A 7,052-nucleotide genomic window follows, 5' to 3' on the forward strand; every position below is an offset into this window, starting at 1 on the left:
AATAACAGTTACAATTAATTCAATATATAAAAAGTACAGTCACATTAAAAAACAAATCAGTGAAACTGCGCAGTTATGTTCAGTTTGATGATAATGGCAAGGTTAGCTAATTTTATTTTGTTTGAATGAAAAATATAGTCGTTGTCTTGGAAATAGTCATTGTTAAACAATGACGTCACAGAAATAGTTTAAGTCAGAGAAGACTCCAAAGTGTATAAATTCGTGACTACAATGTACTCGCCTTCGGCTCGTACATTCTATTCACGAATCTACACTTTCTCGTCCATTCTCATCTCCTTATAATTCAACATGTAAATATACATATTAGAAAAACAATGGAAGAGAAGCAACCACCTGTTAGCTTTTTGGTTTTTTATTTGCCGTTTTGCCGTTTTGCCTTTGATGGTTCATGTGAAACGCGTAGGAAGACTGTAAGACGAAATCCTAGAGAGCAAAGCATCGTCTAACAGCCCTAAGCTTAATCGAGTGTTAAGACAAGACCGGATAAAAGAAGCATGACAGCTTTTGGCAAGTTTGTAAACCCTTGCAGCTACAGTCTGACACAGGGTGCTACAGGATGAAAGTCATCAACGCTAGAAAAGGGAGAAGAAAAACATGATGAAAATGTACACACTTACGTCTGTCTTACACCGTGAAACTTAACTATTAACACATTTTGGGGAAGGGGTGTCCAAACACAGCTCAGGGCAACTTAGGAAATTAACTCTGTCCAATATGACGCTGTAGCAGTGACCGGGAAGCATATAGTGTCATCGCTATCTCCATTACCATAAAGCAATGTACGTGTCTTGTTTGGCTATCTAGAAACCTGGGAGCTACCATTGAAATAACAACCTTGGCGCCGCTTGATTCAATTATTATTCTTTCATTTTACAAAAACAACAGATATGTAATTTGTAGGCCTTTTTGTGGATTTATTCCAGAATTTATGAGCACCCATTTGGTCACAGTTTCTGCGATATCTTCTTTGATGTTTTTTTTTTTTTTTTTCAATTATTATAATTTCTTTTAGACAGTCAAATTTTGGGTTCTGTCAAGAAGGTTGTTTAGACAATAATAGTAACGAGGTTGTAGAACAGCCTCTCCAATCTCATAGAGAAAGACACAACGGTAGCCCCAGACTTGTGAGTGAATAGTGTCATGTGCCTTACTCAGAGCTCAGTGTGTGTTCGAATCCCGGCCTGTACCTTTGTCCCCCGAGACCGAGTTATTCGCTTACTGCACCATGTCAATCGCGTAGTCCTGATCCTATGCGCTGTAATTAATAATTACACGGTGATCCATGCCGTGAAACGTTTTACCCTAAAGATGGGTCGTTTAACTACGACGACAAATCAGAACGTACAACAACAGATAATTCTTACCACAATGTTTCTGGTACGATTTGGTTGCCATGATCACCCACATTGTCATAACATTACCAAACTTCATTGTTCAAAGTTTGAATTTCATGCGTCAACACTGTCCTCACACCAGACCATACGAGAGAGATGTCTGAATTTCTTCCTTCGTTGATTTGACATATGGCCCTCTTGTGTCCAACATCTCTAGACTTCAGTCTGTGGTGAAGTATAGATGGCTTATAATTGGAGCATCGTAGGCTCAGAAACTTTCGATTACAGACCAAGAGAAGACCATTAATTTTAAGAAATTGTAATTTTGTGGTAAAATCGCACCCAGTCTGTGTGAATCAAAAGCTAGAGTATGGCAAACCATGATCGCCTCACGATGGACGACATTTAATACACTATGAGTGCTAAGTTTAACCGATGTTTTGATATTTGCTCTGGCCCACTTGCTTACACTCATCACATAAATACTTAATTCTTGATAGTTCCTGAACTTTGGAAATTATGAAACATATTGTAAAATTACCCATAGAATAAGTGTAGTATCTTGCCTGCCAGTAAGGACCAACGTACAAGGTCATTCTTTGTGTATATAGGCACATGGTATATTGTTTGGATTTCATTACATCTTGGTTATTTCTCTGTGTTATCATAAAGACCTGTACGTGACCAGTTAACACAATTTTTACTCAAATGGACTCGTAAACATTAACTGAATGAAAAATCTCGAATAACATAAAGTGATCTATTCATTGACACACCTTATGATCTGTTATAGTCTTCTTTTGAGAAATATTCCCTACTTTGAAGATGCCAATATCTTCTTGAGTGAGTGGGGTCTGAGATTTACCCTCTTTTATGATCTCTCAGACGGCATCCGCTGGCCGGGAACTTGAGATAAGACCGAGGACGGAGCTGTGCGCGCCAACAATGGCCGCTAAGATCTTTCCAGTTTGAAAAGTCCCATAGGACCATGCAGTGATGGAGCCACAAAGCCTCGGCTTGTCAAGTTGTCTATCGCCAATAGTCCACTCTTTATTGTCAGGGTGTGACTGCACTATTCAGTAAACAGTCATCACAAACACACTCAAATTGGCGGGAAGATAGGAAGACTGAAAAAAGTGGGTGACGAATTTGTTTGCTTACAACGCCTGCTCAACCAAACCGTGGGAATTAAAAGCACTTTAGGGGGAGTAATGGTTGCTAGAATACGAATAAACGTTAAAGGGAGGTAAACGCATCGGGTAAAATGTTTCCAACTCATGACGTACTTAAATAGAAATGCGTGTTTCATCAAAATCAAGATGGCGGCTTAGTTTCTTTTATATAAGCATTGTTATCAAAACGAGGCGGGAAGACTAAATAAGTCTGGTGCCCGTTTGGTACGATATGAAATTGTGTTCGTTATTGCTATTTTTCTCAAGGTTCATGGCAACAATGTTTGGCAGTTTATAAAGAACCATAGTATCTTCAGAATCTCAGACATTCATCCTCCTTACTCCCATTCATAAACAGATCGATAAAACGCACACCCACACAATCAGCATCAGTTTTGAGAGCACCAAGAAAGGAACTGAAAAGACTAAACATTTCCCAACACCCGATCAAATAACATTTTGACAAACTAGTACATCTAGGTCTATATACATGTTTGTTCTGGGTGAGATCTGCTCAACGTGTGAGTTGGATAATAAAAGACCAACAAAACAAAACAAAAACTATTGACAAGAGTAAACTCAATATTTCATTTTGTCCGTCAACATTTGGAATTTTTTTACCGATTGGTTTTGTACAAAAAGGCGAAGCAATGACGTATTCATCTGAATCTGCCAAACAACCAGTTATCCCCTTTTGCAACAGCCCTCAGTTTCAACAGGTCGGTACTCCTCCCGCTTCGAAATAAAGAAAAAAAACACTCGCCGAAAGCAACAAACTACACCTACTTTAAAATCAATCCCTCTCGCTTTCTTGTACACGTCAAAGTCAAAAGTAGATGTAGCCCCACGGTAAAAGTATCTGCTATGTACATAACACCAACAACGTATCGCTGACTAAACCATCACTCGGGTGTTTCAGCTCAGCGAACGCAAAGCTCCGAATGCATACACACTTATCTTTTGACATTTGGTTCTGTTCACTTCAGAGAAACATCCTTCAACACTTTGCAAAAACACTATGTGTGTGTAAGTCCACATAGTTGTTCAAGTCCCCCCAATATGTGAAACATTTTGTTTGTCGCGCTTATACGACACTGAGTATATTAATTTGTGTGTTTAACCCTTACACCGACGTGTGTTAAAACTGTATAGGGCCTACTCAGTACTTTCCCGAGTTCAGTGAAAACAATCACAGGCGTATTACTCGGGTGGGATTTGAACCTACGACCTTTGCATCTAGAGCAGTTTTTTACCAACTAGACACTGGGTTATTTTGGCGAAGTGGGATTCAGCCAAGTTGCCTCCACTCAAGGAAAAATCATCTCAACAAATGTGATACTATATACACATTGATTAACAACCTCCCACCTACAACGTGCAGCCCTTTATACCGCCGCTTTCCACTCACCCAAGATGATTAACCCCTGAATCCCTTAACCGTCTTAACATGCACGATCACGTCACCCGTGAACATTCTAACCGGAATGTAAAACAGTAATCACCCTCGAGTCATTAATGTTCCGTCCGAACGTTCCGGCTCGTCCGTTTCAAAACCAAACTGGATGATATTGAATAGTCAGACAGTATGATAATTGACTGTGTTCTGTGTAGATGCATTGACCATATGATATCATAATGCAGTTTGGTATAGCACACAGTTATTTTTATTTTCGAGTTTTTGCCTGGTATTTTATACTTCTGTTTGCAACATCGACCGTTGGTTTTGTACACGTTTTCCAACTGTGGACCTTTCCTGAACCGTGGACTCTTATAGATCCCCGGTTTGAATGATCTACTCACGTGCACACATTTATTTAATTCTCAAGTTGTCCACTGGTATTTCAATCGATCGATGAGGCATTTATAGGATATGTAATGAATGTTTACGAGGGATGACTCTCGCCATTGATATGTTCCATCTGCAGATTTCATACAAAAAAAATGAACTAATATTGATGTGAAGAGGATTCTGGTAGGCGTATGAAATGAATTCCTTTGCATTCTGTACATTATTGGTGTTTGATTGGATTAACCAGAAACCACACTAAAGGAGCATCTTCAGAAGTGATAATATAGAACTATTAAAGGTGATGTCGGATCACATAATATACAGATTGTTGCATCGATTTGTACCCTTTGACATTTTCATGAATATATTTGCATAATTAGCATTGTATCGATCAAGGTCACCAAAAACACAATTTCGGAATAAAAAAAATTGCTGAAAGATGAGAAGATGTGGAGTTGAAATAGGAAATAATGCATTCGACTCAGAGAGACACGAGTTCTGTAATTGTCCCCAGGTCCAGAGCCCAAATTGACAGAGCTGCTTAAGCACAGAATAACAATTTTCTGCTTAACAGAAATGAGCAGGATACCAGTCATAAATTGTACTTGTAGCATGGTACTTTTGGGAGTTTTTGTTATTCTTGTAAGCGTAATTTTGTTATGCTTAGCTACTTTTTGTGCTTTTTGTGCATGCTGTGCCTTAGTATAGAATGTTCAGCATAATGATTGAAAAATGTGACAGTAATCAGGCTTCTGTGTCATTGTGTCACTCTTGGTCACACTGACACATAAATAGGACAAGCAGCATGTCAGAAGGTCCATGTTCGAACCAAACCCAGACCCTAACTTGGTTGGTTTTAAATGTCTATACCTGAATTTGTTTTTCTTGCACTGTAAGATTATGAACTGTGAGACCAAGACACATCATGCAGCGTCTTAACATTGACACACACCCAAACACATTAAACTGGCATTTAATATTTCTCTAAACTTTCTTCTCATTTATTTTGTACAACCATCAAATACACGTTCGTTTTTTTTACAATCCAAAATGTGATTCCGAAACAATGACTTATTTCCAATACGAATTATATACTTCAACTGCTAGTCTGACACCTTGTTTACACGGACAACTATTGCACTAAGACTATTGAAGGTACCAGCTTAATTTCCCTCTTGCCTCGATATGACCGCCTGGGCCCACTTTCTTAAAGTTGAAAATACTGCTTGACGAATTTCTCTGCTAAGCAAAAATCCAGTGGGATACAAGCCACAACAATGTATACCTATTGTAATTTTTCAATAAACATACATCCATTTCGTAGTAAATAAATTTATAAATATGATAACAATATTTCGTGGATCGTATCTCATTGTGATATAGCACCAAAATATGCTATACTCAAATATTCAAATCGCGAACTTAATAGCGCCAATATTTTCATACAAGCATTTTTTGTTTACAAAACAAATGTAATCAATATAGGTATAATAATAACAAACAACGACAACAACAACAAGTAGATTCGAAGATAATGCATTTTGAGAAACTTTCAAATTTGTTTACCCACAAATTGAAAAAAGGAAGCGTTACCGCGGTAACAATTCTCAGATTGTATATTCCAATTACAGATTCTTGTTCCTGCGTGAACACAACCGCTCCAGATTGTCTGCAATATCTCACAAACAATACCACCTCTTTTAAACAAAATTTTCACGGATTAGTTAAATTGTAGTTATCTACAACTGTACATGAGTGAGCAAACAGTCGGCTCCAATCAGCGAACGTATACACTCCCTTTAAAGGCACTGGGGTGGATTCCACAAAGAGTCAGGACTAGTCCTAACTTAGGACTAGTCCTAGGAGATATACAAATTGCATGGATAGTCCTAAGTTAGGACGAGTAACTGCTCCTAACTCGAGATGAGACTAGTCCTAACTCTTTGTGAAATCAACCCCTGGACACTTGGTAATTACTCAAAAAAATTGTTAGCATAAAAACGTGTTTGGTAACGAGCATTGGATGGCTGTTGATAGTAAATTAACATTGTGATAAACGGGTCCCTCTGAAGTAACGTAGTTTTTTTTAGAAAGAGGTCAATTCTCACTAAAGTGATATAATACTTCAGCTGATGAAGCCTTTTATTATGCATCGTAAGCACATGAAGTTATGCAACACGGTTGTTTTTTCTTTCATTATTCTCTTGCAAATTCGATGACCATTGAGCCCAAACAGGTTTGTTATTTTTATACATACATTGGGATTCACCAAGTGAGAATACTGGTATTTGACAATTACCAAAGTTGTACAGTGCCTTTAAAACCAGACCTTCAACACATCGCATTCTCTCATACCACCCTCTCATAAGTCTTCTAAACATCACATATCGATTACGCTCTCTTTAAACAAATCGTTAGCTTTCCACATACCTATACACGTTCATAGTTTAAATAGATTACATTTTACACGGTTGACATAGTTCTTAATATAGTAAAACCAATAATCACTTGTTATTGCTCCTATACAAATACTTCGTTTAAAATATACATGTTTCTACAATCAAAGTGACATTTATACTTCAGATTGCTGCAATCAAATATGCGGGTTATATACAAACCATTGTTGTGCCATTCCCAGGTGGAGAATGCGAAGCTCTCGTGCTCATTTGGTGCCCCGTAATGGGGTATGGTGGACAGCCTTTCACCTCTTTGAAAGGTGACAGGTGCGAATCCTGC

Source organism: Asterias rubens, chromosome 1 (assembly GCF_902459465.1).
Source record: "Asterias rubens chromosome 1, eAstRub1.3, whole genome shotgun sequence".
In the NCBI taxonomy this organism is placed as follows: Eukaryota; Metazoa; Echinodermata; class Asteroidea; order Forcipulatida; family Asteriidae; genus Asterias; species Asterias rubens.